Below are 22,540 nucleotides of genomic sequence, written 5' to 3' on the forward strand. Positions count from 1 at the left end.
GGATGGTTCTATAACTTGATTGGAGTTCAACTGTGGTAAATTCAATTGATTGGACATGATTTGGAAAGGCACACACCTGTCTATATAAGGTCCCACAGTTAACAGTGCATGTCAGAGAAGAAACCAAGCCATGATGTCGAAGAAATTGTCCGTAGAGCTCAGAGACAGGATTGTGTCGAGGCACAGTCCTGGGAAGGGTACCAAAAATGTTTTGCAGCATTAAAGATCCCCTAGAACACAGTGGCCTCCATCATTCTTAAATGGAAGACGTTTGGAACCACCAAGACTCTTCCTAGAGCTGGCCGCATTGCCAAACTGAGCAATCTGGGTGGAATGGAAGCCACTCCTCAGTAAAAGGCACATGAGAGCCTGCTTTGAGTTTGCCAAGAGGCACCCAAAGGACTCTGACCATGTGAAACAAGATTCTGTGCTCTTATGAAACCAAGATTGAGGTCTTGGCCTTGCTTCACATCTTCACATCTACGGTGAAGCATGGTGGTGGCAGCATCATGCTGTGGGGATGTTTTTCATTGGCATGGACTGGGAGACTAGTCAGGATCGAGGGAAATATGAATGGAGCAAAGTACAGAGATATCCTTGATGAAAATCTGCTCCAGAGTGCTCGGGACCTCAGATTGGGGTGAGGGCTCACCTTCCAACTGGACAACAACCAGCCAAGACATTGCAGGAGTGGCTTCGGGACAAGTCTCTGAATGTCCTTGTGTGGCCCAGCCAGAGCCCGGACTTGATCCCGATCGAACATCTCTGGAGAGACCTGAAAATAGCTGTGCAGCAACACTCCCCATCCAACCTGACAGAGCTTGAGAGGATCTGCAGAGAAGAATGGGAGAAACTCACCAAATACAGGTGTGCCAAGCTTGTAGTGTCATAACCAAGAAGACTCAAAGCTGCCAAAGATGCTTCAACACTGAGTAAAGGGTCTGAATACTTTTTTTTGCTAACATTTCTAAAAACCTGTTTTTGCTTTGTCATTATATGGTATTGTGTGTAGACTTATGGGGGGGGGGGGGGGGGGGTTATAAGGCTGTAACGTAAGAAAATTTGGAAATATTCAAGGGGTCTGAATAGTTTCTGAAGGCACTGTAAGTTGGTCACCCATAAGTCTTCACCTCCCCTGACATGTGCTCTGAGTGAATGGGAGTGTACTCTTTGACCTGACTGAGTGTGTCTATCTGAGAATATATATATTTTTTTTAATTGAACCTATATTTAACTAGGCAAGTCAGTTAAGAACAAATTCTTATTACTATGACGGCCTACACCGGCCAAATCCGGACAATGCTGGGCAATTGTGCACTGCCCTATGGGACTCCCAATCACGGCCGGTTGTGATACAGCCTGGAATCAAACTAGGGTGTGTGTAGTGACGCCTCAAGCACTGAGATGCAGTGCCTTAGACCACTGCGCCACTTGGGAGCCCAAGTAAATAATGTTGTTTGTGCAGTCACAAAGCTTTGCTGAGAAAGCCATTATCAGCAACCATAAAACCCCTAAACACAAATTAACACCTATAGTTCATGTACCCCTCATCCCATACTCACTCACACACACACACACACACACAAACACACACATACACACACAAACGCACACACACACCACCATAAGACGCATTCATCTCAAAATAGGAGCTAAACAAAGATGGTGTCGTAGCAACATTCTGGGTGAGTTGAGAATAAAATGGACCAAACATGTTGAGCTGATGATTCAAAGAGCATTGTGGCAGATGAAAGATGAGTGTAATTGATATCTGTCTGTCTACAGCTAACTGGCTTCAGTCTGTGTGAGTGAATATTAATGTCACAGAGATATGTGGTTCTTAATGGATCTCCATGCTTCCCCCCTCTCCCTCCACTTTCCCCCTCTGCCCTTGGCCATGTCGCTGTAGTATCTCCCTGGCATGCTGAAGGGTTGTCATGGATACCACCAGACACATCCGCCATGAGCGGAGAGATGCTGAGAGCTTCAGTGGGGCCGGCGCCAACATTGTCCCCCTTCCATATCCCTGCCCCCATCCCCCTCGCCAACACCCACCCTCTCCCTTTCCCCCTTCACCTACCACATACACCCCCCCCCCCCATTCTATACGCCTCTTTCTCCCCTTTTTGGCTGGCTCGGCCTGAGACTAAACAGCAGCTATCCCAACCCCATACCAGGGTCCTGTCTGCCTTTCAGAGGAGTGATAATGAATTCATGGCAGAGTAGGAGGTACAGGAGACACAGACACATGGTAACGCAATACAACAACACACCAACAAACCTAAACAGATGTATCTCCGGGGCTATAGCCTTGAATGGCCACTATCAATTAACAGTGCACTTGTTTTAACACTTTAATGTATGTGAACCATCTGATCCCTCTTTGCTTAACAACACTTGTTCCCTACGAGCTGTGCACTTTTCTATTGAGGGGAACAGAGGTATGTTAATTCTTGTTCACACTCAAGTCTTTAGTGCAGCTGCTGAAATACACTCATGGTCCTGGATGCTGGTTATGCACTTCATCATAGATGCATACAGTATTACAACACAGAAAATATTCTGCAGAAAATCCTGACTTGCAAAGAGAAGAAGTGAAGTGGTTAATATTTGATGATACATTCCCTCCTCCTCTCTTTAGCCCTCCCTTTAATAGGTTTTACAATATGGCAGCGCTCTCTTCTTGCACGTATGCTCAGGAAAAATAATCCTCTGTTATTGGAAGGCTAATTTGAAGTGTAAATTATTCTTATGCAAATGCATGTACAGTTTCTCACGTCTGAAAAGGTTGGGTGCACAGATGGGTGCACACACAACTCTCACAGTGCCTCCCCCTCTGTAGCTCCAAGAGAATAAAGCTGCCAGACAAAGACAGCTTGCATAATGGCGCTGTGATATTTGCATGCTTATTGTCCATGCTGAGCACCAAAAAGATTGCAAATGGGCAATACAATACCAGAGCACTAAGCATGGCCTCAATGGGCCATTCTACGTCAAAACAGTAAAGATATTGTAGGATATGCAATAGTATTTTTTTTACATATTTTTTTGTTATTTCACCTTTATTTAACCAGGTAGGCCAGTTGAGAACAAGTTCTCATTTACAACTGCGACCTGGCCAAGATAAAGCAAAGCAGTGCGACAAAAACAACAACACAGAGTTACACATGGGATAAACAAACATACAGTCAATAACAAAGTAGAAAAATCTATGTACAGTGTGTGCAAATGTAGGAAATAGGCCATAGTGGCGAAATAATTACAATTTAGCATTAACACTGGAGTGATAGATGTGCAGATGATGATGTGCAAGTAGAGATACTGGGGTGCCAAAGAGCAAAAAAAAAAAAAAAACAATATGGGGATTGTTTACTTACCTATTGTTCACCTAACACATTTTTTGCACTCTTGGTTACAGCCTGTAAGTAAGCATTTCACTCTAAGGTCTACACCTGCTGTATTCAGCACACGTGACAAATAAACTTCAATTTGATTTGATTATCTCTACTTGCACGTACATCTTCTGCACATCAATAACTCCAGTGTCTAATTGGTATATTGTAATTACTTCGCCACCATGGCCTATGTATTGCCTTACCTCCCTTATCTTACCTTATTTGCACACACTGCATATAGATTTTCTTCAACTGTGTTGTTGACTGTATGTTTGTTTATCCCATGTGTAACTCTGTGTTGTTGTATGTGTCGAACTGCTTTGCTTTATCTTGGCCAGGTCGCAGTTGTAAATGAGAACTTGTTCTCAACTAGCCTATCTGGTTAAATAAAGGTGAAATAAAATAAAGAATAAATAAAAAAAGATAGGGACAGAGAGCGATATAGAGAGACATGAAGAGAGACAGATAGGGACAGAGAGCGATATAGAGAGACAAAGAGAGAGACATAGAGAGAGAGACAGATAGGGACAGAGAGAGACATAGAAAGACATAGAGAGACATATAAGGACAGAGAGAGACAGAGAGAGACAGAGAGAGACAGATAGAGACAGATAGGGACATAAATAGACATAGAGAGACAAAGAGAGAGACAGATAGGGACAGAGAGTGACAGAGAGAGAGAGACATAGAGAGAGAAAAAGAGAGAGACATAGAGAGAGAAAAAGAGAGAGACATAGAGAGACAGATAGGGACATAGAGTGACAGAGAGAGAGAGACATAGAGAGAGACATATAGGGACAGAGAGAGACATAGAGAGAGAGACATAGAGATATAAAAAGAGAGAGACAGATAGAGAGAGACAGAGAGAGAGAGACATAGAGAGACAGATAGGGACAGAGAGAGAGAGAGAGAGAGACATAGAGAGACATAGAGAGAGACAGATAGGGACAGAGAGAGACAGAGAGAGACATAGAGAGAGAGACAGAGAGAGACATAGAGAGACAGATAGGGACAGAGATAGAGAGAGAGAGAGACATAGAGAGACATAGAGAGAGACAGATAGGGACAGAGAGAGACATAGAGAGAGAGACGTAGAGAGAGAAAAAGAGATAGACAGATCAGGACAGAAAGAGAGAGAGAGACATAGAGAGAGACAGATAGGGACAGAGAGAGACAGAGAGAGAGACAGATAGGGACAGAAAGAGACATAGAGAGACATAGAGAGAGAAAAAGAGAGAGACAGTTAGGGACAAAGAGAGACATAGAGAGAGACAGATAGGGACAGAGAGAGACAGAGAGAGAGAGAGACAGATAGGGACAGAAAGAGACATAGAGAGACATAGAGAGAGAAAAAGAGAGAGACAGATAGGGACAGAGAGAGACAGAGAGAGAGAGACATAGAGAGACATAGAGAGAGACAGATAGGGACAGAGAGAGACAGAGAGAGACATAGAGAGACAGATAGGGACAGAGATAGATATAGAGAGAGACAGAGAGAGGCATAGAGAGAGACAGATAGGGACATAGAGAGATAGAGAGGAGAGCGACAGATAGAGAGACAGATAGGGACAGAGAGAGACAGAGAGAGAGAGACATAGAGAGACATAGAGAGAGACAGATAGGGACACAGAGAGACAGAGAGAGACATAGAGAGACAGATAGGGACAGAGATAGATAGAGAGAGAGACATAGAGAGACATAGAGAGAGACAGAGAGAGACAGTTAGGGACAAAGAGATACATAGAGAGAGACAGATAGGGACAGAGAGTGACATAGAGAGACACAGATAGGGACAGAGATAGATAGAGAGAGAGACATAGAGAGACATAGAGAGAGACAGAGAGAGACAGTTAGGGACAAAGAGAGACATAGAGAGAGACAGATAGGGACAGAGAGAGACAGAGAGAGAGAGAGACAGATAGGGACAGAAAGAGACATAGAGAGACATAGAGAGAGAAAAAGAGAGAGACAGATAGGGACAGAGAGAGACAGAGAGAGAGAGACATAGAGAGACATAGAGAGAGACAGATAGGGACAGAGAGAGACAGAGAGAGACATAGAGAGACAGATAGGGACAGAGATAGATAGAGAGAGAGACAGAGAGAGGCATAGAGAGAGACAGATAGGGACATAGAGAGATAGAGAGACATATAGAGAGATAGAGAGAGACAGAGAGGGCCAGAAAGATACATAGAGAGAGACAGAGAGAGACAGAGAGAGAGACAGATAGGGACAGAGAGAGACATAGAGAGAGAAAGATAGGGACAGAGAGACATAGAGAGAGACAGATAGGGACAGAGAGAGACATAGAGAGGGACAGAGAGAGACAGAGAGAGAGACAGATAGGGACAGAGAGAGACATAGAGAGAGACATAGAGAGAGAGAGAGAGACAGACAGGGACAGAGAGAGACAGAGAGACACATAGAGAGAGACAGATAGGGACAGAGAGAGATATAGAGAGGGACAGAGAGAGACAGAGAGAGAGACAGATAGGGACAGAGAGAGACATAGAGAGAGAGAGACAGACAGGGACAGAGAGAGACATAGAGAGACATAGAGAGAGACAGATAGGGACAGAGAGAGACATAGAGATACATAGTGAGAGACAGACAGGGACAGAGAGAGACATAGAGAGAGACAAATAGAGACAGAGAGAGAGTGAGATTGTGCGAGACCGACTGACAGACAGACAGACAGACAGACAGACAGACAGACAGACGGACAGACGGACAGACGGACGGACAGACGGACAGACGGACAGAGGGACAGACAGACAGACAGACAGACAGAGGGACAGACAGACAGACAGACAGACAGACAGAGGGACAGACAGAGGGACAGACAGACAGACAGACAGACAGACAGACAGACAGACAGACAGACAGACAGGCAGACAGAGGGACAGACAGACAGACAGACAGACAGACAGACAGACAGAGGGACAGAGATCCGGCAGGGGAAAGTGAGACAGGTGGGGATAGAGTCCTGTTCCCTGACCCTCTCAGCTGATGTGACAGTTTAAAAAAAGCCTTTTCAGGCCCGAAACCGAATCAAACAACCTGCTGCAGAGTCTGGTTACACGACAACAATGGACTCCATTCACCTTCTGTCTCAACACAGCAGCTTTTTCCACAAGTTCCTTTTCTGTATTATTTGCTCAAAGGGTGGAGAGAGTGGGGTGGGGTGGGGGTGGGGGGCCTGTGGGAGATATTTTAGACGATAATGGTGTTTCACAGATTATATGGTATCAGTGAGACATGTTTGTTTTGAGCTGTCTGCCTCTCCAGCCAGTGAAAAATGGCTAGAGCCTCACTCTCACCCTGGACCCTCAGAAAACACTAGAGAAACTTAGTTAAAGCCCTCAGATAGCTGAAGATGCCAATATGATGAACTTTTGAAGAGGGGACAGATTGATTAATGTCTACACAAAGTATTCAATATTCTCAAATTTGTGAAAATTGGATGAGTATGCTTAGATGAGTGTGCTTTTCAGTGTCTGCGTGGTTACTAAAACTCTCTTATGGTGCACTCTTATAAAGAAGGCTTCCAAAGGGTTCTTTGGCTGTCCCCGTAGGAAAACTCTTTTTTGTTCCAGATAGAACCATTTTGGATTCCATGTAGAACTGTCTGTGGAAATGGTTTTACATGGAACCCAAAATGATTCTACCTGGAACCAAAATGGTTCTACCTGGAACCAAAAAGGGTTCTTCAAAGGGAAACGCTATGGGGACAGCTGAAGAACCCATTTAGGTTCTAGATAGCACCTTTTTTTTCTAAGAGTGTATGTGATATTGGGTATCAATTTTGATAGGGTTCTGATTGGTTTGTTATTGGGGATCATATACTTGTCTTCACATTGACATGCTCAGTGTGCCCTGGCATTCAACATGTTAGCCAACTACACCAGGCCCTATAAGCCTCTCTGTCAACAACAGAACATCAGATTAACAACTGCCCGACAAAAGACAACAAACACCTAACCCTCAGAAGCACTTGGCAAATTAAATAATTATACACTGCAAGGTATTAGAGAAGGTTGTCAGGGAAGTTAGAGAAACCTGGTCTGACCTATTAGGTGGGTCTAAAATCATGACAGGGGGGCAAACAAAATGTCCACTCATATCCCATCGCAAACAGTTGTTCAACAACACAGACGATAACAGAGAGACGCTTTTTCTCTCTCTTTCTTCTTCTCCCCATTCTCTCTCTTCCCAAAATGTGTGTCATAGACGTCAAAACGGTAAGGGGAGTCCTTTTGAGTGGGCAGGCAGCCTGCTGGACCACAGAGCGAATAAACATCCATGTCAGGAGAAAGCGATCCGGGCCCTCTCACACTGAGCCCATGCTCTCCTGGGAAAAACACTGCTCATACAATGGATAGAGAAGGCCTTTTGTTGAGTCCCTGAGAGCTGTGGGGCTAGCTCTGGATCACACACACACACACACACACACACACACACACACACACACACACACACACACACACACACACACACACACACACACACACACACACACACACACACACATACACACTAGCATGCGCACACAGGCATTTTACATCTGCCCAAACTCCGGGTGACTGAGTAAAGTTACTTCCTCCTTCACATTGGCTAAAGGTAGTGAGGTGGTGAGGAGAGGTAGTGAGGTAGTGAGGTAGTGAGGAGAGGGATTTGGCCACTCTACCATGAAGTCCTGATTGGTGGAGTGCTGCAAAGATGGCTGTCCTTCTGAAAGGTTCTCCCATCTCCACAGAGGACTCTAGACCCCTGTCAGAGTGACCATCGGGTTCTTGGTCACCTCCCTGACCAAGGCCCTTCTTCCCCGGTTGCACAGTTTGGCCAGATGGTCAGCTCTAGGAAGAGCTTCCATTAAAGAATGGTGGCGGCCATTGTGTTCTTGGGGACCTTCAATGCTGTAGAATTGTTTTGGTACCCTTCCCCAGGTCTGTGACTGGACATAATCATGTCTCTCTACGGACAATTCTTTCGTGACTTGGTTTTTGCTCTGACAACTGTGGGACCTTTCATAGACAGGTAAATGCCTTTCCAAATAATTTCCAATTAATTGAATATACCACAGGTAGACTCCAATAAAGTTGTAGAAACATCTCAAGGATGATCAATGGAAACAGGATGTACCTGAGCTCAATTTCAAGTCTCATAGCAAAGGGTCTGAATAGTTATGTATAGAAGGTATTAAAAAATATATGTAATTCAATCAATTTTAGAATAAGGGTGTAACGTAACAAATGTGGAAAAAGGTCAATGGATGCATATGTAGGGTCTTATAGGGGCCATGCTGAATTTCTATAGCCGCCTGACGTGCCAGTGTGGTGAGACCATTTCAGGTCCTCAGTAATGTGCATGCCAAGGAACTTTAAGGTTTTGACCTCATCCATTGCGGCCCTGTCGATGTGGACAGGGGAGTGCTCTCTCTGCTGTCTCCTGTAGTCCACGATCAGCTCCTAGTTTTTTTTTTTTACTTTACTCCTCCAGGGCTTTAACCTCCTCCCTGTAGGCTCGTTGTTGTTGTTCATCGGGCTTACCACTATCGTGTCATCAGCTAACTTGATGATTGAGTTGTAGTCATGCATAGCCACACAGTCATGGGTGAACACGGAATACAGGGGGGCTGAGCACACACCTCTGGGGGGCCCCTGTTCAGGATCAGCGTGGCGGAGGTGTTGTTGCCTACAATCACCAGCTGGAGTCGGGCTGTCAGGAAGTCAAGGATTGCACATGGAGAAGTTCAGACCCAGGGCCCTGAGCTTAGTGACAAGCTTCGAGGGCACTATGGTGTTGAAAGCATAGCTGTAGTCGATTAATAGCATTCTCACATTCCTCTTGTCCAGTTGGGATAGGGCGGTGTACAGTGCAACGGCGATTGCGTCATCCATGGATCTGTTGGGGCAGTATGCAAATTCTAGTGGGTCTAGGGTATCGGCAAGGTGGAGGTGATATGGTCCTTGACTAGCCTCTCAAAGCACTTCACAATGACAGAGGTAAGTGCTATGGGGCGACAGTCATTTAGTTCAGTTACCTTAGATTGCTTGGATATAGGGACAATGTTGGACATCTTGAAGCAGGTGGGAACAACAGACTGTAATACAGGGAGAGGTTGAATATGTCCGTAAAACACTCAAGCCAGCTGGTCTGAACACTCACTGAGGATGTGGCTTGGTATGCCGTCCAGGCCAGCAGCCTTGAAAGGGTTAACACGCTTGAAAGTCCTACTAACGTTGGCTACAACACGGCACAATATGGGGAATATACTGACAATACAGGAACAAGAAAAAAACAGCAAGCCTTTTTTCCCTCCCAAGAATCTATTAGAATAAATTTACATCCCATCGGCTGCCTCACTCCAGGCCAGCCGCCGCTCATGTAGACTCTATGGGAATCCTCCTCCTAAATGAGCTCACACTACTCAGCCTATTCTTCCCCACTCAGAAACTCCGCTTTCTCCGAGACACCCCCTTTTTCAGTCCCCCAAGTTCCCACAGACCCCTTTCTTCCCCCACTCCCTCCCCCAGCTCTCCACCCTCTCTACCCCCCCGCTTCAACTCCAATTTGGGCACAATGAAGTTGTTCTGGCTGACAGTTTGGCCAAGAAAATAGGTGCTGTTTGGGCCGGCTGTGTGGCCCTGAAGTGGGTCCATTCTCCCCCCTCGCCAGCTCAGTTACCAAAGGCCTGGCTGCCAGGACACAGATGCCCCCCATCCCCACACTCCCACCCTGACTCAAACAATTAGCCTCAAACTACAAGGAGGCAAAGAGAGAGTCTCCCTTCCTATTCCTACCAATCAACCAGATCTTTCCACAAACACACCATATAGTCCACCTCACATCCAGCCAGGACACCAGTGATACAAGTCAGTTTTAGATATCCATCCATGTCTGAGGATGTTGGGAGATGTCGTGGAAACCGGCCCCTAGGGGAAACAGTGAGCGCTGTTAACTCCAAGTAAGTTTCGATTTTGCTAGGGTGTTATCGATGGGGATGTCAGATGGGCGCAAGCATCTGCCTGATTCAGTTCAAATCCAGCGACAGAAAGGTGTTTTGACATTTTTGTTTTAAGCCTATCCCAAACCCTTACCTTAACCATTGGGAGATTCTCAAACGTCAAATGTCGAACTTGCAACCTCTGATTCCAAAGGTTGCAAGTTTGAATCCAGTGATAGAACATTGTTTTTGAGAAAAAAACTTTATGCATATCCCAAACCTTAACCCTTACCTTAACCACTCAGAGTTAATGCCTAACCTTCAAACGTCAGAGTTGATGCCTAAACTTAACGCTAAACTTAAAAATGTGGAGTTAATGCCTAAACTTAACCTTACACTCTTCCAATTTTGACATTTCCAACTACTTCTAAATTGTACATTTGAGAAACATGGATGAACGTCTAATTCTGACATGAGACTGTAAGAGCTAGTTGCACACATCCCCCAAAATCCCCAAACGTGTGTGTGTGTGTGTGTGTGTGTGTGTGTGTGTGTGTGTGTGTGTGTGTGTGTGTGTGTGTGTGTGTGTGTGTGTGTAGTCTAGCATTAGCTCCCTCCATCTGGCTGTGCCACTGAGTTCACCTGTACCACCATAGAAAGCCACAGCGCTCATCCAAGTTAACTGAGAACTCTGAGATAGATAACAACAACGCCCAGTCACTCAGTGGGGGGATAGAGATGAGGAGGGATATAGACACAGACACAGTGCATGAGGAGGGATATAGACACAGACACAGTGCATGAGGAGGGATATAGACACAGACACAGTGCATGAGGAGGGATATAGACACAGACACAGTGCATGAGGAGGGATATAGACACAGACACAGTGCATGAGGAGGGATATAGACACAGACACAGTGCATGAGGAGGGATATAGACACATACACAGTGCATGAGGAGGGATATAGACACAGACACAGTGCATGAGGAGGGATATAGACACAGACACAGTGCATGTGTGTATGGGGTAAGCTGACAGTCACTGGACACTTTTTTCGTCACTCATCCAGTCCTAAGGTATAGAAGGAATCTGTAACATTTCATTGTGTATCAGTTATTTCAGTAACTTTTTTCTTTGTGAACGCATAGTGTCAGATATGATTCTGTCTCGGGAGAATGGTATAGAGACAAAGCATTCAGCTCTCTCTTCTCAGCCCTGTGAGAAGGCTTCGGTCACTTTTACTGTACAGCAAGATACACCAATACATCTGGATGCACACATACAAACCCCCCAATCCCTTACACACTCACACATTCTCTCTCTCTCTCTCTCTCTCTCTCTCTCTCTCTCTCTCTCTCTCTCTGTCTCTCTCTCTCTCTCTCTCTCTGTGTGTGTCTCTCTGTGTCTCTCTGTGTCTCTCTGTGTCTCTCTGTGTCACTCTGTGTCTCTCTCTCTCTGTGTCTCTCTGTGTCACTCTGTGTGTGTGTCTCTCTCTCTCTGTCTCTCTCTCTCTCTGTCTCTCTGTCTTTCTGTGTCTCACGCACTCACACACACACACACACATACACACACACACACACACACACACACACACACACACACACACACACACACACACACCACACACACACACACACACACGGCAAAGTGTACACATGAAAACATGTCTGGGAGAAGTCCTGATGAGGGCTCCATATGTCCAAGCCTTGTATATCACCCTTCCAGCCCCCCAGCACTCCACCAGACCACCATAACTTAGTTTGTCTTCCACACAAAGTTTGGGCCAAGCTTGGCTGGGCTCATTGGGAGGCCTTTCTCTGGGGCCAATGAAGCTTGACAGACCTCCAACAACAGACCTCCAACAATGGAGCTAATCACAGCAACCGCAACCCCTCCCCCCTCTCTCTCTACCCTCAGCCTGGGCCAAGACTCAGTGCGGCAAGCGGAGAGGCTAGCTTAGAAAGGCTAGCTCAGAGAGGCTAACTCAAAGAGGCTAGCTCCAAGAGGCTAGCTCAAATAGGCTTGTTAAACGAGCCTAGGTCAAAGAGGCTAGCTCAGAGAGGATAACTCAAACTGGCTTGCTCACAGAGGCTAGCTCAGAGATGCTAACTCACAGAGGCAAGCTCATAGAGGATAGCTCAGAGAGGCTAGTTTAGAGAGGCTACCTCAGAGAGGCTAACTCAAAGAGGGGAGGAGACAGGTTAAATGACTTTAAAGCCATGATAATTGAGACATGGATTGTGTATGTGTGCCATTTAGAGGGTTTAATAGTTAAGAAAAATGTTTAAGTACGTTTCAACGGGGTAAGGTAGTAGGTGCCAGGCGCACCGGTGTGAGTTTGTCAAGAACTGCAACACTGTTTTTTTTTTACTTAACAGTTTCCCGTGTGTATCAAGAATGGTCCACTACCCAAAGGACATTCAGCCAACTTGATATTGCTGTGGGAGGCATTAGAGTGGACACAGGCCAGCATCCCTGTGGAATGCTTTCGACACCTTCTAAAGTCCTTTCCCCAACAAACTGAGGCTGTTCTGAGGGCAAAAGGGGGTGCAACTCAAAATGAAGCTGTTCCTAATGTTTTGTACACTCAGTTTATGTATTGTAAAACAAAGTTAAAATGGTTATATGTGTGTTTAGATAAAGGCATGCAGTAGATTTGATTTATTTAATTTTTATTTCACCTTTATTTAACCAGGTAGACTAGTTGAAAACCAGTTCTCATTTACAACTGCAACCTGGCCAAGACAAAGCAAAGCAGTGCGAGACAAACAACAACACAGTTACACATGGAATAAACAAACATACAGTCAATAACACAATAGAAAAAAAAGTATATGTACAATGTGTGCAAATGAGGTAAGATAAGGGAGGTAAGACAATAAATAGGCCATAGTGGCAAAATAATAACAATTTAGCAACTTAAATACTGGAGTGATAGACGTGCAGAAGATGAATGTGCAAGTAGAGATACTGGGGTGCAAAGGAGCAAAAATAAATAAATAACAGTATGGGGATGAGGTAGTTGGATGGGCTATTTACAGATGGGCTATGTACAGGTGCAGTGATCTGTGAGCTGCTCAGACAGCTGGTGCTTAAAGTTATTGAGGGAGATATGAGTCTCCAGCTTCAGTAATATTTGCAATTCGTTCCAGTCATTGACAGCAGAGAACTGGAAGGAAAGACGGCCAAAGGAGGAATTGGCTTTTGGGGTGACTAGTGACATATACCTGCTGGAGTGTGTGCTACGGGTGGGTGCTGCTATGGTGCTATACTTTAATATTGGAATAATTGATGTAAAAAACGTATCACCATCCACTTTAAACAATGCCACTTAATATAATGTTTACATACCCTACATTACTCATCTCATATGTATATACTGTACTCTATACCATCTACTGCATCTTGCCATCTTTATGTAATACATGTATCACTAGCCACTTTAAACAATGCCCCTTTTCTATGTTTATATACCCTACATTACTCATCTCATATGTATATACTGTACTCGATACCATCTACTGCATCTTGCCTATGCCGTTCTGTACCATCACTCATTCATATATCTTTATGTACATATTCTTCATCCCTTTACACTTGTGTGTATAAGGTAGTTGTTGTGAAATTGTTAGGTTAGATTACTCGTTGGTTATTACTGCATTGTCGGAACTAGAAGCACAAGCATTTCGCTGCACTCGCATTAAACATCTGCTAACCATGTGTATGTGACAAATAAAATTGGATTTGATTTGATTTGGTGACCAGTGAGCAGAGATAAGGCCTGGCTTTACCTAGCAAAGACTAATAGATGAACTGGAACTAGTGGGTTTGGTGAAGAATATAAAGCGAGGGCCAGCCAACGAGAGCATACAGGTCGCAGTGGTGGGTAGTATATGGGGCTTTGGTGACAAAACAGATGGCACTGTGATAGACGGCATCTAATTTGCTGAATAGAGTAAATGACATCGCCAAAGTCAAGGATCGTCAGGATAGTCCATTTTACAAGGGTATGTTTGACAGCATGAGTGAAGGATGCTTTGTTGCGAAATAGGAAGCCGATTCTAGATTTAATTTTGGATTGGGAATGCTTAATGTGAGTTCGGAAGGAGAGTTTACAGTCTAACCAGAAACCTAGGTAATTTTAGTTGTCCACATATTCTAAGTCAGAACCGTCCAGAGTAATGATGCTGGACGGGCGGGCAGGTGCGGGCAGCGATCGGTTGAAGAGCATGCATTTAGTTTTGCATGAAGGCCACGGAAGGAGAGTTGTATGGCATTGAACCTCGTCTAGAGGTTAGTTAACACAGCTTACAATGATGTGCCAGAAGTATACAGAATGGTGCCGTCTGCGTAGAGATGGATCAGAGAATCACCAACATCATTGATGTTTAAAGAGAAAAGAGTTGGTCTGAGAATTGAACCCTACGGCACCCCCATAGAGACTGCCAGAGGTCCGGACAAGAGGCCCTCCGATTTGACACACTGAACTCTGTCTGAGAAGTATTTGGTGAACCAGGTGAGGCAGTCATTTCAGAAACCAAGGCTGTTGAGTCTGCCGATAAGAATGCAGTGATTTACAGAGTCGAAAGCCTTGGCCAGGTTGATGAATATGGCTGCACAGTACTGGCTCTTATCGATGGCGGATATGATATCATTTAGGACATTGAGCGTGGCTGAGGTGCACCCATGACCAGCTCAGAAACCAGATTGCATAGCGGAGAAGGTCGGTGGTCGATGATCTATTTATTAACTTGGCTTTCAAAGAAAGGGTAGGGTAGGATAGATATACTGTAAGTCTGTAGCAGTTTGGGTCTAGATTGTCTCCTCCTTTTTTAGAGGGGGATGACCGCGGCAGCTATCCAATCTCAGACGATACGAAAGAGAGTTTGAACAGGCTAGTAATATGGGTTGCAACAATTTCGGATGATAATTTTAGAAAGAGATGGTCCAGGTTGTCTATGCCTGCTGATTTGTAGGGGTCCAGATTTTGCAGCTCTTTCAGAATATCAGCTATCTGGATTTGGGTGTAGGAGAAATTGGGGAGGCTTGGGCAAGTTGCTGTGGTGGGTGCAGGGCTGTCGACCAGGGTAGGGGTGGCCAGGTGGAAAGCATGGCCAGCTGGTGAAAATGCTTATTGAAATTGACAGTGTTTCCTAGCCTCAGTGCAGAGGGCAGCTGAGAGGAGCTGCTCTTATTCTCCATGGACTTTACAGTGTCCCAGAACTATTTGGAGTTTGTGTTGCAGGATGCAAATTTCTGTTTGAAAAAGCTAGCCTTTGCTTTCCAAACTGCCTGTGTACATTGGTTCCTAACTTCCCTGAAAATCTGCATATCGCGGGGGCTATTCGATGCTAATGCCGTACGCCAGAGGATGTTTTTGTGCTGGTCAAGGGCAGTCGGGTCTGGAGTGAACCACGGGCTATATCTGTTCCTGGTTCTAAATTGGACATGGACACATAGACATGGACACACATGTATGCAGGTATATGCAGAATATCAAAAAAAGTTTGGGACACAAATACAATATCCACATTCCAATGCCTTATAATCAAACATTTATAAACAGGATACTAATATTGATAATTAAGTATTGCAATCCATCATTATTCTATTGTTGTATGATATACCATATGATGTGTGTAGGCCTATACTCTATGTGTGTATAAATAAGGGTGGATGTAGAGGGTGTTAACACCTTCGTGTGGGTGTGTTTGAGGTGTTGTGTTATCACCTGACAGACAGTGTGCTGTTTCTGTTTCATCTCTCTAGAGAGTGAGAGAGTGAGAGTGCCGTATAGGAGGAGAGGGCTAAATACTAGCATTGAACTTGAACCTTAGTATACTCCATTCTCATGGTTGCACGGATGGTGTGTGTGTGTGTGTGTGTGTGTGTGTGTGTGCGTGCGTGTGTGTGTGTGTGTGTGTGTGTTTGTGTGTGCCTGTGTGTTTGTGTGTGAGAGAGAGAGCGAGAAATGGACAGAGAGAGGAAAAAGATAAATAGAGGGATAAGCTGTGTTCAAGAGAAAGATTGAGCCTTTATAATGTATCTCTGCATGACATGATCTCAGTATATACACGACGGGGAGATTCAGTGGGTTTATCACAGACCAGTACAGAATGTCTAAGGACAGAGCTACACTGCCTTCTCATCGCTAGCTTCCTGTTCAGACAATCTACACGACACCGCATCAGGAGACTGCTGATTGGCGACTGGGACTATTTGTTCAACAGCGATTGACTGGAGCGAGAGGTTTTCCCAGTTTTGCACCATAGCAAGTCTCCTGCTTGGTTACAGGCTAGATAAGAGCTGAACATGGCTGATGTGGACACAGCTAACACACGGCCTGGATAAAGGGTCTGGAGCTGAGGGGGGTTGAAGAGGATCCCACAGGCGAGACAGGGGAGACCTCCAGGACCAGCAGGAGGTGGTAAAGGCCATGTCACAGGGCCTTGCACAGCCATAGTCACAAATATTACCAGCATGGTCACGTACATGTGGACCTATCAGTGTGAGGCCCCGGGACAATCAGGGATGTAATGAGCCAATCAGAACAGACGTAGTCGTCGCACAGACGCAATGTTAGTTACAATTGAAGTCAGAAGTTGACATACAGTACACCTTAGTCAAATACATTTAAACTGAGTTTTTCACAATGCCTGATATTTAATCCTAGTAAAAATTCCCTGTCTTACGTCAGTTAGGAATCTCACTTTATTTTAAGAATGTGAAATGTCAGAAAAATTTCAGCTTTTATTTATTTCATCACATTCCCAGTGGGTCAGAAGTTTACATACACTCAATTAGTATTTGGTAGCATTTCCTTTAAATAGTTTAACTTGGGCAAAACGTTTTAGGTAGTCTTCTACAAGCTTCCCATATTACGTTGGGTGAATTTTGACCCATTCCTCCTGACAGAGCTGCTGTAACTGGGTCAGGTTTGTAGGCCTCCTTGCTCGCACATGCTTTTTCAGTTCTGTTCACAAATTTTCTATAGGATTGAAGTCAGGGCTTTGTGATGGCCACTCCAATACCTCGACTTTGTTGTCCTTAAGCCATTTAGCCACAACTTTGGAAGTATATTTGGGGTCATTTGGAAGACCCATTTGCCTTGAGATTTTGCTTCAATATATCCATATAATTTTTCTGCCTCATGATGCCATCTATTTTGTGAAGTGCATCACTCCCTCCTGCAGTATAGCACCCTCACAACATGATGCTGCCACCCCCATGTTTCACGGTTGGGATGGTGTTCTTTGGCTTGCAAGCCTCCCCCTTTTTCCTCCAAACATAACGATGGTTATTATGGCCAAACAGTTCTATTTTTGTTTCATCAGACCAGAGGACATTTCTCCAAAAAGTACGATCTTTGTTCCCATGTGCAGTTGCAAACCGTAGTCTGGTATTTTTATGGCGGTTGTGGAGCAGTGGCTTCTTCCTTGCTGAGCGGCCTTTCAGGTTATGTCTGAAGTTATTATTATGTCGATATAGGACTCGTTTAACTGTGAATAAAGATACTTTTGTACCTGTTTCCTCCAGCATCTTCACAAGGTCCTTTGCTGTTGTTCTGGGATTGATTTACACTTTTCGCACCAAAGTACATCCTTCTCTAGGAGACAGAACGCATCTCCTTCCTGAGCAGTATGACGGCTTTTTCCCATGATTTTCCCATGATGTCAAGCAAAGAGGCACTGAGTTTGAAGGTAGGCCTTCAAATACATCCACAGGTACACCTCCAATTGACTCAAATTATGTCAATTAGGCTATCAGAAGCTTCTAAAGCCATGACATAATTTTCTGGAATTTTCTAAGCTGTTTAAAGGCACAGTCAACTTAGTGTATGTAAACTTCTGACCCACTAGAATTGTGATACAGTGAATTATAAGGGAAATAATCTGTCTGTAAACAATTGTTGAAAAAATTAATTGTGTCATGCACAAAGTATGTGTCCTAATCGACTTGCCAAAACTATAGTTTGTTAACAAGAAGTTTGTGGAGTGGTTGAAAAACAATTTTTAATGACTCCAACCTAAGTGTATGTAAACTTCCGACTTCAACTGTACATATGACCAAAATTCATGTTCAGACTCTAAAAGAAGCCAATGGGCACAATAACAGAGCAGCAGACAGCATATTATGTAGATACAGTAAGACACCACTTAGAAACAGCATGAGTGAACACATGATGGTAGCATGGAGCATGGCTTGTCCTCAAGCCCAGGACAGCTGAAGTCCATTCGAAAGGCCATCTAAAGGGGTGTCTGTCTCTGCCCTGACCCCATACAGGCAGTCTCCAGTCTGCCATAATCATTATGACACACAACCCCCACACCTGATGGCAATCTATGAAATATTAAACATTCAAACTTTCAAGTGCAGAGACTGAGAAAGCATTCTGCCCCCTTCAAACAGAAACACACACACACACAAACAAACACACATACACACACGCACACACAAGATGGTTAAAGCAGTGATGAAGTAGTAAAAAAAGATTGAGAAATTCTGAGTGACGGTGGAGATAATGTGAGGAAAGTAAACAATGCCAATGCAAACAACACAGATGTATCATAGACAGGTGCAGAACAGCTGTTCACCCAAACAATGTATGGTGTGTATATTAATGGGGGAGGTAGCCCCTATTCCTAACTACTGTGCATTTGACTCTACAGCCATCTGGATACTAACATATACACAGTGTACAAAACATGCTCTTTCCATGACGTAGACTGACCAGGTGAATCCAGGTGAAAGCTATGTTTCCTTATTGACATTAATTCCACTTCAGTCAGTGTAGATGAAGGAGACAGGTTAAAGACGTTTTTTTAAGCCTTGATACAATTGAAACACGGATTGTGTATGTGTGCCATTAAGAGGGTGAATGGGCAAGACAAAATATTTAAGTGCCTTTGAATGGGGTATGGTAGTAGGTGCCAGGCACACCAGTTTGTGTGTGTCAAAAACTGCAACGCTCAACAGTTTCCCATGTGTATCAAGAATAGTCCACCACCCAAAGGACATCCAGCCAACTTGACACAACTGTGGGAGGCATTGGAGTGAACATGGGCCAGAATCCCTGTGGAATGCTTTTGACACCTTGTAGAGTCCATGCCCCAACGAATTGAGACTGTTCTGAGGGCAAAAGGGGGTGCAACTCAATATTAGGACGGTGTTCCTCATGTTTTTTACACTGTGTGTATCAAGGTCATAACACACTTTGTGTGTTACTCTGCTTTTAAAAGACAACAATGGACTGCAGTGGCAGTGATGTGAGGAGAGAGAGGAGCACAGTATTGTTCGGTACTGTAAAAACTGGCAACCAGTTACCTTTAAGTTACTGTAAAAAAAAAAGTATGTTAGCATAAATTTCAAAGAAACTCTAATATTTACCGTAACATATAGTTCCTGTTTTTTGAAAGTAACTTTACAGGTAACTTGCTGCAAGTTAGATAACGTACAAATAACAGGATTTTTTGTTTTACAGTCTGGGGTGACAGTTAAGGAGCTGGCAGACATCGCTCAGCGGATGGGGCGGACCATTCATTTCCATTGAAGCTTAGGCGGGGGGGTTCTATCCAGGAGGAGCTGTCAGTGGTGCTCATGCCTGTGGAAGCTGCTCAGCCTAGGCGGAGAAAATAGGATTCTGCTCTATTTTTCAAGCGGTGCCATCATTTGCTGACCAATCACAGTAGAAAATGCAGCCTGCGTGGGGGTACATCAACAGTACTTCCAACAGCAGGACCAGCTAACTTTACAGTGCTGTGAAAAAGTATTTGCCCCCTTTCTAATTTTCTCAATTTATGCACATGTTTTATACTGAACGTTATCTTCAACCAAAACCTAATATTAGATAAAGGGAACTTGAGTGAACAAAAAAACACAGCAAATACATACTTATTTCATAAACAAAGTTATGCAACACCCAATGCCCCTGTGTGAAAAATAAACTACCCCCTTGCACTCCATAACGGGTTGTGCCACCTTTAGCTGCAATGACTCCAACTAAACACTTCCTGTAGTTGTTGACCAGTCTCTCACTTCGCTGTGGAAGAATTTCGTCCCACTCTTCCATGCAGAACTGCTGTAACTCAGTGACATTTGTGGGTTTTCAAGCATGAACTGCTTGTTTTAAGTCCTGCCACAACATCACAATTGGGATTAGGTGTGGACTTTGACTAGGCCATTTCACAACTTCAAAAATGTTGCTTTTTAGCCATTTTCATCTAGAGTTGATTGTGTGTTTTGGATAATTGTCTTGTTGCATGACCCAGCTGCACTTCAGCTTCAGCTCACAGACGGATGGCCTGACATTCTCCTGTAGAATTCTCTGATACAGAGCAGAATTCATGTCTCCTTCTATTAAGGCAAGTTGTCCAGGTCTTGAGGCAGCAAAGCATCCCCAAACCATCACCACCATGCTTGACCCATTGGTATACAGTGGAATGCAGTGTTTGGTTTTCGCCAGGCATAATGAGACACATGTCGTCAAAGTTTACAGAGTCATGTTTAACAATAAAATAATTGTTTTCTAATCCATTTTTGGATTAAACATTTATGTTGCATGTATATAAGTGTGTATGCATGCTTATGGTGTTATAGTGATAATTCGGTAATGTTTTTATTTTTATTTTGTTGCTATGGTCACTGCCAGCTCTTGCATAAACTCTGGGCTGTTGCCATCCTGGTACGAGCCGCTTTGACTATAGGGACAAGTGGTGTACCTGGCGGGGTACTCTACGATGTTCTGCTGGCTGTCTGAAAAGCTCTTTAGGGAAATACAATACACTATAGATCGATAGATTCTAGCTCAGGAACTATATACAATGGGGCAAAAAAGTATTTAGTCAGCCACCAATTGTGCAAGTTCTCCCACTTAAAAAGACGAGAGGCCTGTAATTTTCATCATAGGTACTGTTTGTAGGTGACCAAATACTTATTTTCCACCATAATTTGCAAATAAATTCATAAAAAATCCTACAATGTGATTTTCTGGATTTTTTTTCTCATTTTGTCTGTCATAGTTGAAGTGTACCTATGATGAAAATTACAGGCCTCTCTCATCTTTTAAGTGGGAGAACTTCCACAATTGGTGGCTGACTAAATACTTTTTTGCCCCACTGTATATAAACCTCTCGGCTATGGATTCTAGGGATCAGTAAGTACATGGGGAGTTCACATGCTTTTCTGATTGAACAATAGCTGTGTACATGATTGTGCCGGAGGGGAGGGCTGCCGTCTTTACGGCTCTTAACCAACCATGCTATTTTGTTACATTTTTTTGCATTGTTCGTAACTTGTTTTGTACATAATGTTGCTGCTACTGTGTCTTATGACCGAAAAAAGGTTCTGGACATGAGAACTGCGATTGTTCACCTCAAACTGGACGAAGAGTTCTTCTTCAATGATTCGGACTGGAGGGATATACTACTACAGACACCCGACTAGGCCCAGATTTGCTGGAGAAGAAAACTGATATTTTCTGGAAAAAGATCAGGGTGCCTTGCGAGGATTAATCGACAAGTGGCTAATCTGCCTTTGCCTTCCATCCTGCTAGCTAATGTTCAATCGCTGGAGAATAAATGGGATGAGCTGAAAGCATGTATATACTACAGACGGGACATTGTAATATCTTATGTTTCACCGAGTCGTGGCTGAACGACGACATTAAGAACATACAGCTGGCGTATACACTCCATCGGCAGGACTGAACAGCAGCCTCTGGCAAGACACGGGGCAGGGGCCTATGCATATATGTGAACAACCGCTGGTGCACGATATCTAAGGAACTTCAATTTCCTGATCAGGAAAGAGGGGGGGATTGGTAACTGTACAACACCTGGAATGGTGACAGGCCGGTGGTGGAACACTGGAGAGTGTTGTGTGCGTACTCCACCCAGGGAAGTTGCTGATTCCAAGTGGCGGGGTTGGCAGACACACAGCACCGTAAGGCGGTCTCCAGATCCTGGTTCACCCGATCCGTTTGACCGGTGGACTGAGGGTGATATCCCGAGAACAGACTGGCTGATGACCCTAGAAGAGTACAGAATGCCCAGACTCTTTGCATTGCCCCCCCAGAACGCTGCTACTACTCTCTGTTATCATCTATGCATAGTCACTTTAATAACTCTACCTATATGTACATATTACCTGAATTACCTCGACACCGGTGTCCCCGCACCTTGACATTGACTCTGTACC

General features: G+C 44.3%; 1 long non-coding RNA gene across 3 annotated transcripts in view; it reads right to left on the reverse strand.

The window, feature by feature from the left end:
• Window positions 1-22,540, reverse strand: part of LOC110525316 (uncharacterized) — a 71,648-nt gene that overhangs the window by 14,282 nt on the left and 34,826 nt on the right. The gene's annotated exons all lie outside the window — the stretch shown is intronic.

The sequence above is a fragment of the Oncorhynchus mykiss genome, chromosome 6 (genome assembly GCF_057628025.1).
Source record: "Oncorhynchus mykiss isolate SJ-2025 chromosome 6, ASM5762802v1, whole genome shotgun sequence".
Classification (NCBI taxonomy): domain Eukaryota; kingdom Metazoa; phylum Chordata; class Actinopteri; order Salmoniformes; family Salmonidae; genus Oncorhynchus; species Oncorhynchus mykiss.